Source organism: Mastigoproctus giganteus, chromosome 14 (genome assembly GCF_048544385.1).
Source record: "Mastigoproctus giganteus isolate SK-2022 chromosome 14, ASM4854438v1, whole genome shotgun sequence".
NCBI lineage: Eukaryota > Metazoa > Arthropoda > Arachnida > Uropygi > Thelyphonidae > Mastigoproctus > Mastigoproctus giganteus.
The window spans coordinates 122,920,210-122,939,836 of NC_143588.1; the positions used below are offsets into that span (position 1 = coordinate 122,920,210).

At 38.3% G+C, this 19,627-nt stretch overlaps 1 protein-coding gene across 4 annotated transcripts in view; it reads right to left on the reverse strand.

The window, feature by feature from the left end:
- Positions 1-19,627, reverse strand: part of LOC150075706 (CCR4-NOT transcription complex subunit 4-like) — a 494,519-nt gene that overhangs the window by 308,264 nt on the left and 166,628 nt on the right. The gene's annotated exons all lie outside the window — the stretch shown is intronic.

The following is a 19,627-nucleotide window of genomic DNA, read 5'->3' on the forward strand; positions in this document are numbered from 1 at the left end:
AGTAAATGATTTTCTGGTGATTAGAAAATACGCCTAAAAAGCAAACAACAACAACCATCTGCAAGGTGGTTGTTATTTGGTTTTTAGGAGCATTAGCAACTCCGGGGATATGCAGTGGTCATTCCCTGACCTTTCCGCATCTGGTGGTCACGGGCTCAAACCTGCGAGATAATCTGATTGAGGTGTATAAGGCCTTTAATGGATTGAGCATGCTCAATGCTGATGGGATTCTTCTTCTTGCTAAGAATAATCACCTGAGAGCGCATAAATCAAATTGAGGAAAGACATTTGTAGGATAGATGTGCGGAAGTTTGCCTTTGGCCAGTGGGTGGTTGATTGCTGAAACAAACTTCCATCTGTCGTTGTAGAAGTTGATAGTTTAAATAGATTCAAGGCAGAAATAGACAAACATTTGGATGGGTGAAATGAGGGTTTTTTTCCTTTCCAGCTGATGCTATATAAGCTAAAATATGCTGGTGAAAGTGAAGTGGCAACCCAATTGATAACCACTAGCAGTGCTGGGAAGAGTATAATAGGGATATATATTGTACAAGCTATTTTTATTTATTTATTATTATTTTTTTATTGACATTCCCTTTCTTATTACTAAGCCAAATCAATAGGCATGAGATGAGAAATGGACAAGAAAACTGGTGAAGAGCAACAATGGCTAATAGAGTATAAAGGAATTTTGGTAGAAAAGGTTAGTAAATATGAGAAATCTTATGAATACAAATTTTGCCTATTCTGGAAGAAAACAATCAAGTGATTTGAAAGCTAAGTAAATGTCAATAAATATAATCCAACAAGTTAATAAGAGATCCATGTGGTAAATACAAGATCAAAAGTTTGATGTTTTCTAGTATGAAAGTTTGATTTGTTCAAAATCAAATGCATATGAATATAAAATATGAATATCATAGACTGACTATGATATCAATGAGTAGTGCAGCACTAGTTGGAGGCAGATTAAAATATGACAAAAAATTAACTCTGCAGTTTCAGTTTTGCAATGGAAATAATTTGTATAACCAAATCTGTCAAGAATACCCAGAATGGAAAGAGGTACCATGTACACGGACTATCTTGAAGCAAAAAATGCTGGAATTTAGACTGGTAAGAATCATTCCATTAAGGCTAAAATTAAGACTTCCTCAATTTAAGAATTCCAAGATCAGCCAGATTTGCTAAGGTAGATAAAATCAAAATGCCAAAATAATATCTTCTAATGTAGAAAACCTGTTCCCAAGACTTCTAAAAATTTGGTCAAAAAATAACACTTAAAGCACATCATTACACAATACAGTAATACCCCGAAGTTACCGGATAGGTGGGTCCGACGAAAATCGCTTAAGTCGAATTCGCGTAAGTCGGGGTACAACTTTGCATATAAATTTTGTTTAATTGGGACCAAGGATTAACAGAAACACTAGTTTAGAAGAAAAATATTAATAAAATTGCAGTTCTTTATACATATTAATACAAAATATGTATTAAAAAAATAAATGACTTACTTAAAAGTTATTTCGATGTCGATCGCTTCATAAAATCTAACAAATTCGTCTGACGACAACAGAGACTTCTTTTTTTTCACGCAGAATTTCTTCGTAGCAAGCTAATAATTTTTTCATTCCTTGCTTTGTAGCTATAACGCGTTCTTTGTTGTAGTCTATGTTTTCTAAAATTTTTAAGCCCTTTTCAATTGAGCTGATACCTTCTGTCAAGTTTGCAATTGTCATGTGCTTTTCGCCATTGCCTCATTTAGGCCTGTAGCACATGAAATATCACATGATCTTTAATTTCGCTCAAAGCATTTCACAATTTCATATTTTTTCTCTATCGACAGAGGCGGACTGGCCATAAGCCTTACCGGGAAACCCCGGTGGGCCTGTGTGATTTTGGCCATAAACCATAGTATGAGGCCACTATAAATTTTTCCGGGTAAGAATTTTTGACCCAGTCCACCTCTGTTTATCGATAATTGCTTTTCTTTTTCTCTCTGAATCTGCAGTGTCTTCAGTACGCTTCCTTTTCACACCTTTTAAGTATTTTACTCATTTTTAGGGAATAAAGCACAATTACAAAACGAGGAGGCATGCTTGATACGCATAAACAAAGCTGCACGCATGTAGAAACTGAATAAACACCATAAAGGCAGAGATACACTATTAACACCTCACATTTCTAGGGATTACTACCATAAAACAATAAAAATCCAGTTGCGTTTCTGCTAGTGGAATCTGTTATAAACTGGTAGTAAACTCGATCTAATTGCATACCGATAGCTGGAATTGTGTTGGTTTTTACATTATTATGGTGAAATGTGTTTCCCCTAAAACAAATACATTTTCAGAATCTTCTCTTCATTCCTATCATTTTGCGTTTGGTTGGGATGATTCTGCGTTCGACTGCCATTTCTTGTAAACACAAAGGCGAATCGTGCGCAAGCCAATTCGGTTCGTGTTATATTATAAGATATCGTTACAGTATTTATAAATAGTGTATGATCGAATTCGTGTAGTATAAACACGTGTTATACGAGGACTGACTCTATACGGCTCGAATGACGCGATCCCTTTCTCTCGTGAAAACGATGTAATTTCGGACAAACGTTGAGCACGAATTCGAATGCACACATATAAATATGACAGTTGGAATAAAAATTCTTGTATATGTACCTTCACGATGGTGGGACTGTTAGCAATCCTGGGTATAACCTCCATGCACAAGTACATGGTGGGTGACCACCCAGGTGTGAACCAACGTAAGCAGGGGTCGAGGTGTGGTATCCACACCACATGGAGGAACGCCGCCCCTCTATGTTACCAGGCAGTACTAGGTGGTAGATGACTCTCATCAACCGGTGAAATACCACCACTTTGCTTATTGGAGGCTTGAAGTGGTGGAACCCATGTTTAGTCTCTAGAGCTAAGTTCTGGCCAACCCTTCCCTATCTCTTCCATCATGCAGTATGATTGATGATTTTTGAGGTTATGACGACTGTCGTGGCGAGATCCAATATTCCTTACATTTCGAGGGTAAAGCTCTAAAACGGTGTTCGCAGGCCGGCCGCTAGATAGTACACCGGACCAAACCTATTGGTAACTCTCTAGGAGGCTTCCGGATCAGCTAGTGTATAATCTTGCTACCTCTACTCTGCCAGATAGTGACTGGAGGGAGTCCGAGTAGTGTGTATGCGAGGAGCATTGTCGAGGCCACATTATGTCAAGGATCTGGGTATATTCTTACCACATGTACGCCATATCCAAAAATTTCATTACTTCATACAGCATGTCCCACCCACTTTTTCTTACTATTGAATACACCATGAATTGTCAAAATAATAATAGCTTATCTGCGAAGAGATCTAAACCTCTCAAGGACTTCCTAATCCATTTCACAAACATACGTGGTCTTAATTCCAATCTCAACGATGTCCATTTCCACTTGCAGTCTTCCAAACCCCATGTACTTTTTCTGACTGAATCTCAGTTATCAGTTGATTCAACTATTTCTCATCTCAGATGTCCAAATTACTTGCTGTATGATTCCTTTCGCCTCAAAGGTGGTACTTGTGCATATGTCCGTTCTGATATTCCCTGTCAGAGACTTGGCAATTTGGAATCTCCTCTCTTTGATCTTCTCTGGCTTAAAATCTCTCTACCTCATTGTGTCAAATTCATCTGTTGTCTCCACCGTTCTCCCAACTCCACTAATCACATGGAGCTCTTTGACTTCCTCTCTTTGCAACTTGACTTTCTCCAGTTTAACTTTCCTAACAGTGAGGTAATTTTCCTTGGTGATTTTAACGTTCACAACTCCAGCTGGCTTCCATTTTCTAGTCACACCGACCCAGCAGGTCGAGATGCTGAGGCTTTTGCAATTACTAATGACCTAGCACAGATTGTTCATTTACAGCCAATACGCTTGATCTTTTTCTCACAAACAACTCTTCTAAGTACAAGGTCGAAGTGAGAGGTCCTTTAGGCACTTCAGATCACAACTTGGTGATCGTCTCTTCTCCAATGGAACCTTTATCTCATGGCTATTCCGAACCTCGTACTGTTTGGCATTACAAGAATGCAAAATGGGATGACCTGCGAGACTTCTTTTCTTCTTTTCCTTGGTCTGATTACTGTTTCAAAACTTCTCATATCAACGTTTGCTCAGATCGTGTCAGTGAAATTATTCTTGCAGGAATGGAATCCTTTATCCCACACTCCACTTTAAAATCTCGTCCTTTATCTAAACCTTGGTTTTCCAATAAATGTGCTAAGGCTGTTCAAGAGAAGAATGTTGCATATCGTAATTAGCTTGTTTCTAATTCTTCAGTTTCATTTTCTGCCTACACCAAAGCTCGCAACAATTGTAAAGCAGTTATTAATCAGTCCAAACTAGAGTTTGAACAGGCTTAGAGTAGAAAACTTGCTTCTTACCCTAATGGTAGCCGAGCATTCTTGTCTCTTGCCAAAGCTATTGGCCGCAACTTTTGCCCATCTCTGCTCCCACCTCTGTCCAAACCAGATGGTTCTGTTGTCACTTCAGCAAAGGATAAAGCTGACCTGCTAGCATCCCATTTTTCTTCCAGCTCATGTATTAATGATCTTTGTAAAACACCTCCCACCATTCCTAACACGCTCCATTCAATGCCTCCTGTGGTCTTCCGTCAAAAGGATATCAGAAGGATTTTGATGAATCTGATGCTAAGAAAGATCCAGGTCCTGATGGTATTTCTCCACTTGTTCTCAAAACTTGTGCTCCTGAACTTACTCCTATTCTTTGCCGCCTTTTTTCACTTTCTTATTCCAAAGGTGTTTTTCCTTCTGCTTGGAAATTTGCTCATATCCAGCCAGTTCCTAAAAAGGGGGACAAATCCCTCCCATCCAATTATCATCCCATTGCAATTACTTCTACTCTTTCTAAAGTAATGGAGAAATCAATTAACCGCCAACTCTTAAACTACCTAGAAACCTTCCGTCTGATCAACGATCGCCAGTATGGATTCCGTCAGTGTCGATCCACTGGTGATATTCTGGCTTATGTTACCCATTTATGGACTAATTCAATGGAAAGGTTCGGTGAAACAAAAGTAGTTGTTCTTGACATCTCAAAGGCTTTTGATCGTGTTTGGCATAAAGGTCTTCTAAACAAGCTTGCATCTTATGGTTTGCCAACTGTTTTTAGTAATTGGTTATCCAGTTTTCTCTGTGATCGCTCACTGAGGGTGATGCTAGACGGTTTGCTGTGTTCTAACTTCTCCACTAATGCCGATGGGTGTCCCCCAAGGTTCAGTTCTTTCCTCTACTCTTTTCCTCTTGTATATCAATGACCTTCTTCCATTGACTGGAAATCCTATCCATAGTTTTGCCGATGATAGCACATTGCATTCAACTTTCCATTTTGAGAAACCTTGACCTGCTCAATCAGCTTCAACTTCTCAAAAATCTGCTGCCAATTCCTTAAATGCCGATCTTCAGATAATTCTCCTGTGGGCAAAGACAACTTAGTTGATTTCAACCCTTCTAAAACTCAGTCTTGTCTTATATCTCAAAAAAGGATTCTTCTGCTCCTATGCTTATCTTTAGTGACACTCCGATTTCTAGGCAAAATGATATATCTCTTTTGGGGATTACCCTGACTTCTAATCTCCCTTGGCACAAGCATATTACAAATACTGCTTCCTCTACATCTAAAAAACTTGGTTTTCTCTTTCGCTCTCGGTGTTACTTTTCTTCCAAACAGCTGCTCACTCTGTATAAATCGCAAATCCGCCCTGCCATGGAATATTGTTCCCACATCTGGGGTGGTGCCCCCAAAACCTCTCTCAGGCTTCTTGATTCCATTCAGAAGAGGGCAGTTAGGTTAATTAATGATTCATCTCTAACAGAGTCTCTCCACTCGCTTTCTCATAGACGTACTGTTTCTGCTGCATGCCTCTTCTACAGATACTTCCATGGGCACTGTTCTTCTGAATTGGCTTCTGTAATTCCCGCTCTCTCTTTCAAAACAGTCCGAACACGTGCCGCCACCAGCCGACATCCATTTACTGTCCAACTTCAAACCCACAGAACCAACTTTTCATCTTCCTCATTTATTCATTCAACTGCCGTTTTCTGGAACAACCTTCCTTCATTCGTATTTCCTGAAAATTACAATGTACAGAAGTTCAAGTCCAATGTTAACAAATATCTTCTTTCGTCTTCTCAACCTCCAACCCAAGCACGGTACTAAGTACTATAGGTTCTAATACCTCTCGTGTTTGGGGTTCTCATAAAAAAAAAAAAAAAAAGTGTGCGGCTCACGAGCAGCAAAGTTGAATTTTGTTCATCTTTCGCTCTCACTCTCTGCCGTCGCACCGTATATCGATAACATATGAAAAACGACCTTGAAGATAGTGGGCGGCAGTGTTGCCAAACGAAAAAATCAAGAACCGCGTAACTCCAAGTTCGTGTAAGTCGGGGTATTACTGAAGTGGCATAGGCTGTTTGGGATGCTACCTTTACTTCTGTTTCATTCAGAGTGAGTAAAAGTAACTCGCTTTATTCAGCTTTAGCAACAGTGAGAAACTGTGATGACTACTATACTGAAATTTTAGTAATTTAAGGAACAATCAATTTCAAATACTATACATTTATTTGTAAAATAATAAAAGAAGTTTTTTTTTTTTTTTTTTTAAAATATAGATCCCAAACACGATCTACTTTTAATGTACTCGTTAACAGGAGAGACTGCTTCTATAGGGATGGGATACACTTAAATAGAAAGGGTGCAAGAATATTTGCTGATGCTATCGAGGCAGTGTTAGGTGGGTCGGAAAACTGCTAGCTTGGGGGGGATACAAGGACTAATAGTTTAATAGTAGCCGTAGGCAGAGGTGAAGGTGATTCTTGCACAACTTCTATTAGAATAAGTAGCAACCTGGAGCGTGGGGTGTTGGGGGTTTCAGGGACGGATGGCAGTCATTCTGAAATAGGTGGGTATATGGGATGTGTTAGGGTAACTAAAAATAGGAGTAGTAGAATGTATGCTTGCATATATACCAACGCTAGAAGTAGTAGTAAATAAATTTGATGAATTTGAAGTGTTGGTCAAGACATCAAAGGCGGATATTGCTGGGATAGCAGAAATGTGGTGTCGTACAGATATAAGGAATGTTGAACTGGAATTTGGGGAGTACAATGTGTACAGAAAGGATAGACAGGATAGAAAGGGAGGAGGTGTTATGCTGTTAATTAAGAAAAACATAAAATCACAAGAAGTGCATCCAGTTGATATAGATGAACAATGCACTGTTGAGTCAGTTTGGTGTGACATAAGCACTGTGAAAGCAAAAATAAGAGTAGGAGTGCGTTATAGGCCTAATGACTCGAATGAGTAAAATGAACAATTGTACAGAGAAATAGTGGGCTAGTAAATCGGAATGTCTTATAATGGGGGATTTTAACTTCCCAAATATTGACTGGAATTTGTGGGTTGGTCACTCACACACTAGTCAGACTTTTGTGGATTTACTGGATGACTGTTTTCTGCAGCAGCATGTTCGAGAGGCAACCAGAGAAAGTAATACTCTTGATCTGGTTATCAGCAGTGATCATTCGTGTATTAAGAATTTGCAGATAAAGGAACCACTAGGTGGCAGTGATCACAGTGTACTGATGTGGGATTTACTTAAAGATTTAATTACCATCAGGGGTAAAGGAAAGGGTTTTTGCTTCCGTAAAGGTGAGTACAGTGGTCTCCGACAGTTTTTAAATTCTGTACGATGTTACCAACAGTAAATTCTAAGTGGGAGGCATTCAAGGAATTAATCGTGGAAGCTACTAAAAGTTTCATACCTATTGAGAAATATTGTTCAAGGTTTAGGCCTAAATGGTTATCTAATTAACTAATGAAACTCATAATAGAGAAGAAAAATGCATGGGATGCATATAAATTATCAAGCGACTCAGAAGCCTATGGCAGATATAAGCTAGTCTGTTAATCAGGTGACAAAGTAGGTTAGGCAGGCGAAGGCAGATTACGAGAAATCCTTGGCAAAAGGTGCTAAGAAAAACAGCAAGAATTTCTTTACTTATATAAACTCTAAAAGGAAGGGAATGAATCTGATTGGTCCACTTGACATCGACGGTTCAACTGTTGATGATCCTGCACAGATAGCAAACAAACTGAATGAGTATTCTGCATCTACATTCACACATGAGGAATTATTAAGGTTTGAAAATGGCAGAAGGTTATCAAATTGTAGCAGGATACTTAATGATTTTCTAATAACTGAAAGCAAAGTGGAGGAGAAATTGTTGAAGTTAAACATAAGAAAAGCACCTGGGGTGGATGGGATCTATCCAGTTATATTAAAGGAGGCGGCAAAGCAACTAAGCAAACCCTTAGCCATAATTATGAGAGCGTCCTTGGACTCAGGGGAGGTTCCCACGGACTGGAGATATGCAAATGTATCCCCAATTCACAAAGGGGGATCGAAGGGTGACTCGAGTAATTACAGACAAGTGAGTTTAACTTCTGTTTCGGGTAAAATAATGGAGTCACTGGTTAAAGATGCATTGCAGGATCATCTAGACAAGACTGCAGCAATAATTCAGACACAGCATGTGTTTGTTAAGGGAAAGTCTTGTCTGACAAATTTGATATGATATTATTATGATGTGGTTACAAAGGAACTGGATGCAAAAAATAATTTTGATATCATATATTTGGATTTCAGGAAAGCTTTTGACACTGTTGCGCATGGAAGACTATTGTACAAATTGGAGCAGAATGGTATTAAGGGTAAGTTGCTATAACGGATAAAAGGATGGTTAAGCGGGAGAAGACAGAGGGTGGTAATCAATGGGTGCTGCTCTTCTTGGACTAATGTTATTAGTGGAGTCGCACAGGGTTCGGTGTTAGGTCCACTGTTATTTTGTATATTTATCAATGATATTGTTGAAGGTATATCAGGCTTAATGTCGAAGTTTGCAGATGATACAAAGGTTTGCAGGGTTGTTAATGACAGTAATGGCAGTGTGCTACTGCAACAGGATCTAGATAATTTGGGCAGATGGGCTAAGAAGTGGCAACTGAAGTTTAACCTTGACAAATGCAAAGTACTGTATATGGGTAGAAGTAACCCCAGAGAAACGTACCAACTGTGTGGTACTACACTTAAGGTGGTAGAAAATGAAAAAGAACTGGGAGTAATTGTGCAGTCAGATATGAAGTTTTCTGAGCAATGCAGACAGGCTGCCAGGGCAGGTCATGGGGTTTTGTTGATATATAGGAATTTTGCTAGCAGGGAAAAGGAGGTGATTATCCCTCTGTATAAGGCAATGGTGAGGCCACGCCTTGAGTGCTGCGTACAGGTCTGGAAGCCTCATTTTAGGAAGGTTGTAGATTTACTTGAGTGTGTACAGAGAAGGGCAACAAGATTGGTGAGGGGAATGAAGGGATCCTCTTACCAAGAGAGGCTTAAGTTATGCAAATTGCAGTGGCTGGAGACTAGGCACCTGCGCGGTGATCTGAGTGAGGTATATAAGGCCTTGACAAGGCAATACTAGGTGCTAGATGACTCTCATCAACCGGTGCCATACCAACACTTTGCTTATTGAGGCTTGAAGTGGTGGAACCCATGTTTAGTCTCCAGAGCTAAGTTCTGGTCAACCCTTCCCCGTCACTTCCCCCATGCAGTATGACTGATGATTTTTGAGGTTATGATGAACATCATGGCAAGATCCAATCTTCTTTACATTTTGAGGGTATAGCTCTAAAACTGATTTCGCAGGTCGGCCGCTAGTTAGTACACCAGACCGAACCTATTGGTAACTCTTTAGGAGGCTTCCCAATCAACTAGTGTATAATTTTGCTACCTCTACTCTGCTAGATAGTGACTGGAGGGAGTTCAAGTATGCAGGAGCATTGTCAAGGCCACGTTATGTAAAGGATATCGGTATATTCTACAACATAATTCATCTGTAATGCTACTAAATAACACTGACTCGAATCTGTAAAACTTCATTATGAAAAAATAAAATAAAATAAAATTCATGCGTACTGATAGTATAACTATATGTTAAAATATTAAAACAAAATAAAATGTTGTATAACAAGAATAAAATTCAATAAAATATTTAAAATTAAAAACGATAAAAATTGTTTAAAACCACTAATACAGGAGCTTTTGGCAGCAGCAGTGATTGACCGACAATCTATATGTACCACACATTTCAACAGGTCTGCTACATGCTTACCATGTGTACGCCCTATCCAAAAATTTCATGACTTCATACAGCATGTCCCCCCCCCCCACAAACTTTTTCTTACTATTGAATACACCAAGAATTATCAAACTAATAGAATAAGTGTATCTGCAAAAAGATCTAAACTTCCCAAACAATTCCTAGTTCATTTCACAAATATACGTGGTCTCAGTTTTAATCTCAACGATGTCCATTTCCAATAGCAGTCCGCCAAACCCCCATGTACTTTTTCTGACAGAATCTCAGTTATCGGTTGATTCAACTACTGCTCATCTCAGTTGTGCAAATTATTCGCTGTACGATTCCTTTTGTACAGCGATTATTGCTTCGCTGTATGAAAATATTGCTTCCTTTGCATCGAAAAAACTTGGTTTTCTCTTTCGCTCTCAGTGTTACTTTTCTTCCAAACAGCTGTTCACTGTGAACAAATCCAACCTACCATGGAATATTGTTCCCACATCTGGGGTGGTGCCCCCAATGCCTCTCTCAGGGTTCAAGATTCCATTCAGAAGAGAGCAGTTAGGTTAATTAATGATGCCTCTCTAACAGAGTCTCTCTGCTCGCTATCTCATAGACGTACCATTTCTGAATGCCTTTTCTAATGAATGCCTTTTCTGCAGATACTTCAATGGGCATTGTTCTTTTGAATTAGCTTCTATAATTCCTGCTCCCTCTTTCAAAACAATCCGAGCATGTGCCACCACCAGCCAAAATCCATTTACTGTCCAATTTTAAACTCGCAGAACCAAGTTTTCATCTTCCTCGTTTATTCATTCAACTGCCGTTTTCTGGAACAAACTTCCTTCGTACGTATTTCCTGAAAATTACAGTCTTGCCCTTGCACAGTGATGACCTTGCTGGTCCTAAGAAAAGTATATGAATCATAATCTCTTCCTTACCAATGAATTCATTCATTCACACATATTCAACACCAATTGCATTTATAGTTAATTGTCAAATATTCAGCGATCATTTATTATTGAAGTATTCAACTTCACTTATCCTCTCCACTACTTTGTTTCCATTCCTTGGAATGACTTTTTTCCCTATATATTTTTTAAAAGTTGCTATTTATTATTTTCTTTGGCAAATAAAAATTTCACTACATGTATCTATAAAAATCAAAATTACATCAAACTAAATGAACTACAAAGAAGAATATTTATATTACAGATATAATTGTCATTAATGAATTATTTTTTCTGCAGTGAGAGAGGAAATTATTTTTTGTTATAACGATATCAATAAAAATGTTTTTTTTTTAATACTCCAGGTCAACTAGGTAATAAAAACATGTCAATAATTTCATAAGGCAGTTACACACAAAGCTACCACAGGCCTAAAGCTAGTCTGTAATTAAATATAAAATATCCCTCCATATCCATAATGAAAAAGCTATATTAGTTAAGAGTAAATTAAAATTTTAAATTAAATATTTCATTAGGGCTAATCAAATAATATAAATCATCTGTCCTCTCATTAATCCTTTAACAATTTCTATGAAGTTACCTGCACCTTTTCCCCCATTTAATTATTTTAAGTGATAATTATAGATAAGACAAAATCCTAATTACGTATAAACCACTTAAAATATTTATCTGAACAACCAATTATGTTATTCTAGGCATTAAACTTAAAACTAAAATCAGAAAATGAGCTGAGCATAAGGAAGAAAATTTCCTAACCATTTAAAAATACTAATGAAATGCATATAATAATTATTTTGGAGGATGTAAGTTTCCCAATATCTGAGTTGAAAAAAAAAAAAAAAAAAAAAAAGCCCAATAAAAGGATGCAATATAAGCAGATGATTTGTAAAACATTCAACACATCAAAAAACATGGATGAAACAAAAAAAAAAAAAAAAAAAAAGAAACCACTTAGAAAATGGGTAGAAAATTTTGAAGACCTTACTAACCATACTGAAGTCAATGATGTACAGATGAACAAAGTCCAGGTACTGACTGGATTTCCCAAAGTTCTTCATTATTTCTACTGTTGTTTAGGATGACCTACATAAATGATATTGATCATCATCTTCAGCCTTGACACAATACTTGCAGATGACATCAAAATCCTCTGACAAATGTTTAATCTAAAAGATGCTACACATCTCCAGAATGATAAATCAGAAATGTTGCGCCCAAAAAACCCCTCACCCACTTTTAGGGGTGATTTAGGAGGTAAATGCTAATTAATTTCCTTTCTGAACCTCAATAAACCTTAAATTACACAAAAATGTAGTTTATGTAAAACAAGAAGATAATACAAAAATAAGCCATACAAATTGCAATATAACTGGCTTTTTTATAAACAGAATATTTTCATAAATCTTAAAATCACTTCCTATAATCATATAAAAATATTTCACACAGGAAATTCTTGTATGAGCAGATGTATGAGCAAATGGAGATTCTTGTATGAGCAGTTTAAAACATATTTAGATTTAAATTGGAAGTTCTCACTGCTCTTCACAACTCAATCTAATTTAATCATCCAATTTCAGTTAACCTTCCCCAACATCTTATACACCCCTACCTCAGTGCCATGAAGGGTTTTGTAAAGAACGGATACCTGCACGTACCTTTGCACCTTGCAATAAAGATATTTATTTGTTATGCATTTAGTTTAGTTTCCCACTTTTGTATTCACATTTTTATCAGTACTTCTGTTGACATTTCACTGGATTGCAGCCAATGAATGAAATACATCACTTTTGGAATTTAAAAGCACTGCTGTCTTGAAGTGCTCACCCTTTGTTGGGTGTGAGGGAAAGAGCATCTTGTGAGTGGAAATTGTATTTGTACTGCTGAGGATGGGTGTAATTTTTCATCTTTTAATTTTATTTTTGATTTGAACAGCTTATATCTTGGAGCAAAAATCACGTTTTTCCAATTATAATCCTAATGCAGCATTTATCTGCTGCATATCATTCCATATCATTGCATAGTATAATTAGTGTTCTTATTTCCACAATAGTCTTAAAAATTAAATAATAGAAGTCATGCATTAGATAATCAATATGCTGAATATTACACACTAAAGAAAAATCCATTCTCTTAAGTATTTTGCAAAATTAACTGATCACAATATTCAGGTGAAACAAAGCATTTAATGATGAAATATTTAATAGGCTATAAAGACATGGAAAAATGGGGCTGAATCATTCAATAAATTGAAATTTATGGAAGTATGAGAGTTTACGATGTGCGCATAAAATTATTGTTATGGAATTTCAAATTGACAAACATTATTATTTAGTCAGGTTTCTTTGCATAAAAATTTAATTTAGAACAGCTGAAAGATAGGAATGATAACTGGCATAATAGATATTATTATGGTGGGTGGTCATTTATTTATTAAGTTTCATATGAGTTGACCATGTGCTTCCTAAATATAGTAATGCTCTTGTGTTCTCTACACTGGAAGTTATTACATGTAGACGTACCAGAAAACAAATTTGTCCTTATTTCAAAGCAAACCTTTGAAAGAGCAAGATTGTGGGTTTTTTGTTTGCCATTCTAGCACATACAAAGGTTGGCAAGGTTGTTAAGGACACCACTGATGCCATGCTACTGAAACAGGATCTGGAAAGGTTGAGCAGATGGGCTGAGAGGTGTCAAATGAAGTTTTAACATTGACAAATGTAAAGCACTACAAATGGGAAACAGTAACCCCAGAGCAACGTATCAACTCTGTGGTACTACAATGACAGTGGTAGAGAATGAAAAGGACCTGGGGGTAATTGTGGAGGCAGATATGAAGTTCTCTGAGCAGTGCAGACAGGCGGTAAGAGTAGCTCATGGTGTCTTGTCAATGATATACAGGAATTTTTCTAGCAGGGATAAAGAGGTGATTATTCCCTAGTACAAGGCAATGGTAAGGCCACACCTTGAGTACTGAATAGGCCTCATTTCAAGAAGGATGTAGAGCTGCTGGAGCGAGTACAGAGAAGGGCAACAAGATTAGTGAATGGAAACAAAGGGTTGCTCTTACGAAGAAAGGCTTAAGTTTTGCAAATTACAGTGTCTGGAGACTAGGCACCGGCAAGGTGATCTGATCTGAGGTGTATAAAGCCCTGAATGGTTTGAGCATGCTCAATGCTGATGGGATTCTTCCTCTAGCTCAGAAAAATCACCTGAGAGGGCATAAATTCAAATTGAGGAAAGACAGATGTAGGATAGATGTGCAGAAATTTGCCTTTAGCCAGCGGGTAGTTGATTGGTGGAATAGACTTCCATCCCTTGTTGTGGAAGTTGATAGCCTAAATAAATTTAAAGCTGAGTTGGACAGGTATTTCGAACGAACGGAGGGGTGAAATGGGAGTGGTTTTTTAAATTTTTTTATTTATTTTTTTTTTTGTGTTTTTGGCCGATGCTGTATAAGCTTGCTTTCTTGCATCATATGCCTCTACTAATGCTAATAATCAGGTGATACAGAAGCCTGAGGTAGGTATAAATTAGTTAGAAATCCAGTCACAAAGGAAGTTAGATAAGCTAAGGCAGATTATGAGAAGTCTCTGGCAAAGAATTCAAAGAAAAACAGCAAAGACTTTTATGCTAATATTAACAGTAGAAGGAAGGGGTGGAAATCACATTAGGCCACTTGATGTCTACAGGTTAAATGTTGATAATCCTGCTCAGGTTGCAGATATATAGAACATGTATTTTGCATCTACATTCACACATGAGGAATTATTTAGGGAAGGGGATGCCAGAAGTTTATCAAACTCTAATGAGGAGCTAAATTAGCATTACTAGAGGCATTTGATGCAAGAAAGCAAGCTTATGCAGCATCAGCCAAAAAAAAAAAAAAAAAAAAAAAAAACACTCCCACTTCACCCCTCTGTTCGTTCAAAATACCTGTCCAGCTGAGCCTTAAACTTATTTAGGCTATCAACTTCCACGACAAGGGATGAAAGTCTGTTCCACCAACCAACCACTCGCTGGTTAAAGGCAAATTTCCGCACGTCTATCCTACCTCTGTCTTTCCTCAATTTGAATTTATGCCCTCTCAGATGATTATTCTAAGCTAGAGGAAGAATCCCATCAGCATTGAGCATGCTCAAACCATTCAATGCTTTATACACCTCTATCAGATCACCTCGCTGGTGCCTAGTCTCCAGACACTGTAATTTGCAAATCTTAAGCCTTTCTTCGTAAGAGCACCCCTTTGTTCCATTCACTAATCTTGTTGCCCTTCTCTGTACTCGTTCCAGCAGCTCTACATCCTTCTTGAAATGAGGCCTCCAGGCCTGTATACAGTACTCTAGGTGTGGCCTGACCATTGCCTTATACAAGGGTATAATCACCTCCTTATCCCTGCTAGAAAAATTCCTATATATCATTGACAATACACCATGCGCTACTCTTGCAGCCCGTCTGCACTGCTCAGAGAACTTCATATCTGCCTGCACAACCACCCCCCCAGGTCCCTTTCATTCTCTACCACTGTCAGTGTAGTACCACAGAGTTGATACGTTGCTCTGGGGTTGCTGTTTCCCATGTGTAGTACTTTACATTTGTCAATGTTAAACTTCATTTGCCACCTCTCAGCCCATCTGCTCAACCTTTCCAGATCCTGTTGCAGCAGCATAGTGTCAGTAGTGTCCTTGACAACCCTGCCTACCTTTGTATCGTCTGCAAACTTCGACATTAAGCTTGATATACCATCATCAATATCATTTATGAATACAGAAAACAATAATGGACCCAACACTGAGCCCTGAGGGACTCCACTAATAACATTAGTCCACGACGAGCAGTGTCCATTGATTACCACTCTCTGTCTTCTCCCCCTCAGCCACCCCTTTACCCACAGCAGCAATTTGCCTCCAATGTTACACTGCTCCAGTTTGTGCAGCAGTCTACCATGTGCAACAGTATCAAAAGCCTTTCTAAGATCCAAGTATATAATATCAAAGTTATTCCCTGCATCCAGTTCCTTTGTGACTGCATCATAGTATCCAATCAAATTGGTCAGGCAAGACTTCCCCTTAACAAAACCATGCTGTGTCCGAGCTATAACTGAAGTCTTGTCTAAATGATCCTGCAGTGCTTCTTTAACTAGTGCCTCCATTAATTTTCTTGGAACAGAAGTTAAACTCACAGGTCTATAACTGCTTGTGTCAGCTTTTGATCCTCCTTTGTGAATTGGGGTCACATTTGCACAACTCCAGTCTATGGGTACCTCCCCTGAGTCCAAGGAAGCTCTCATAATTATAGCTAAGGGTTTGCTTACTTCCTTTACTGCCTCCTTTAATATAACTGGATAGATCCCATCCACCCCAGGTGCCTTTCTTGTGTTTATCTTCAACAATTTCTCCTCCACTTTACTCTCAGTTATTACAAGATTCTCTAGCTTACTGCTAGAGTTGAATACACCTCTGGCTTTCCCCTCGCTAAATAACTCCTCATGTGTGAATGTCGATGCAAAATATTCATTTAGTTTGTTAGCTACCTGAGCAGGATCATCAACAGTTGACCCATCGATATCAAGTGGACCAATCTGATTCATCCCCTTCCTTCTAGAGTTTACATAAGTAAAGAACTCTTTGCTGTTTTTCTTTGCATCCCTTGCCAAAGATTTCTCATAATCTGCCTTCGCCTGCCTAACCTCCTTTGTAACTTGGTTACAGATCAACTTGTATCTATCATAGGCTTCTGTGTCATGTGTTAATTTGTATGTATCCCATGCATGTTTCTTCTCTGCCATATGCCTCATCAGTTCATCTGATATCCATTTAGGCCTAAACCTTGAACAATATTTCTTAGTTGGTATGTAAAGTCTAGTAGCTTCCAAGATAAGTTCTTTGAATGCTTCCCATTTTGCATTTACTGTTGGTAACATCATCAGTTGGTCCCACTGTATAGAATTTAAATACTGTCTCAGTCCATCGTAGTCGCCTTTACGAAAGCAATAACCCTTCCCTTTACCCCTAATGGTAGTTACCTCTTTGAGTAAATCCCACTTCAGCACACTGTGATCACTGCTACCTAGTGGTTCATTTATCTGCAGATTCTTAATGCATGAAGAATCACTGCTGATAATCAAATCAAGAGTATTCCTCCCTCTAGTTGCCTCCCGAACATGCTGATGTAGAAAACAATCATCCAATAAATCCACAAAAGCCTTGCTAGTGTGTGAGTGACCAGCCCACAAATTCCAGTCAATATCTGGGAAATTAAAATCTCCCATTATAAGACTCTCTGATTTACTGGCCCACTCTATTTCCCTGTACAGTTTCTTATTATACTCATCAGAGTCATTAGGCCTATAGCACACTCCTACTCTCAATTTTGATCTCCCAATGCTTATGTCACACCAAACTGACTCGACACTGCACTGTCCAGCGATGTCCACTGGCTTCACTTCCTTGGATTTTATGTATTTCTTAACTAATAGCATAACCCCTCCTCCCTTCCTATCCAGTCTATCTTTTCTGTAGACGTTGTACTCCCCAAATTCCAGTTCTGCATTCCTTATATCTGTGTGACACCAAGTCTCTGATATCCCAACAATATCTGCCTTTGATGTTTTGAGCAATACCTCAAATTCATCAAATTTATTTACTAAACTCCTAGCATTGGTGTACACGCAAGTATACATGCACCTATTTCTAGTCTTAGCTACCCTAACACAACCCATGTGTTTACTTGTACCGCAATGTCTCCCAGCAGTCTCTGAAATATCCTGAATCTTGTTTTTCAGGCTTCTGCTCATTCCAATAGAAGCAGTGCAAGAATCTCTTTCACCTCTGCCAGTGGCTACTATTAATCTATTTGTCTTTGTATCCCCCCAAGCTAACAGTTTTCCGACCCACCTAACACTGCCTCGATAGCATCAGCAAATCTTGCACCCTTTCTATTTAAGTGTATCCCATCCCTGTAGAAGCAATCCCTCCTGTTAACAAGTACAGTCCAGGCTGAAAAAAATTCTACCCCTTGAGCCTTGCACAATCTTTCCAGGGCCGAATTGATCGACAAGGCTCTCATCATATTCTCCCTCCTATCGTGTCTGGGCAGAATTGCAGACACTTTCAAATTCAACCCTATTTCACGGCTTTTTTTTCAACAGTGACCTGTACTTGTTAAGCAATTCTGCTGGTCTCCTACTTTTGATATCATTAGTGCCAACGTGTACAACTATATCACCTTTTGTGCCCTTAAAAGATGATATCTGCTCTACAACGTCATCAACCTTTGCTCCTGGCAGACATATCCTGGTCCTGTTCCACCTATCCTTTTTACAAAGCATGTTCCCCGTTTCCCTGACAATAGAGTCACCAACAACTACTAGTTCCTTTGGGACCAGCACATTCTGCCTTGGGGGTTGCCGCTGTGTTGCACGACGACCAAGTGCAAGCTCTGGCATTGATGTGGGCAGCTGAGAGCTTGATGGGCCCCTCAATTTAGTTCCTTCGAGGGCATCCACCCTGTCCTTCAAGCTCTCATATAGGCCCATAAGAACGCTGAGTTGTTGCCTGATTTCGATACACTCCTTGCATCGTGCACACACACAAAGACATCCCCCATGGCAATATCATGTCCCGTACCTGAATGTTCCACAAACATCATGCAAGCTGTGCATTTTAGAAGGCTGTGACTCAGAAGGCAACTGCCCCCCTCAGTTCTCCTCTGAGCCACAGCACTTCCATTAGCTTGAGCCTTTTGTTTTGCTGCTCTGGTCTGAGTCATGATTACTTTATTACTTTTAATTTAAATAAAATTTCAATTTCAGTTTATAACCCTAACTTATCTCCCAACACAGCTATAACGGGATATATATTTTTAGCGTCAAGTATTAATCAATCAGTCAAGTATTAATTATCTCCGAGTTCCCTTTATATAACTTCCGTATCAGTTATGTATTAATTAATTATGTTACGTTTGTAATCTAAGTCGGTATGTATGTATTTAGTTAAAAGTGCAATTTAAATGCCAACGAAGTTGAACAAGTTTAATAGATTTTACTGATCGCTGAAAATATTATAACGTATACTATACTAACGCTATCTAGGTTCAATATATAACGATCGTATGACAAAGACAAAGGCGGAAGTTACGAACGGTAATCTATGGACACTTAAGTATTAATTAACTTTCAAATCTCGCTGTTCCAATTCAGAATAAACCAACGATCCTTACTAGGTCTATAAGCTACTTACAAAAAATAATTTGATGTAAAAGATATTCAATAAGCAGCTAAATTTGGCTAAAAAAACTTCTCATTCAGCGGAGTTGTAACTTGTAACACGTGGATTTGATACCCTTACCGATACTTTTATGCAATTACAAGGCTGAGTAAAGAATAAATACACCAGATTAATCAGAAATATCACAAAATAATGCTATACTACTAAATTTAAATCAAAAGTT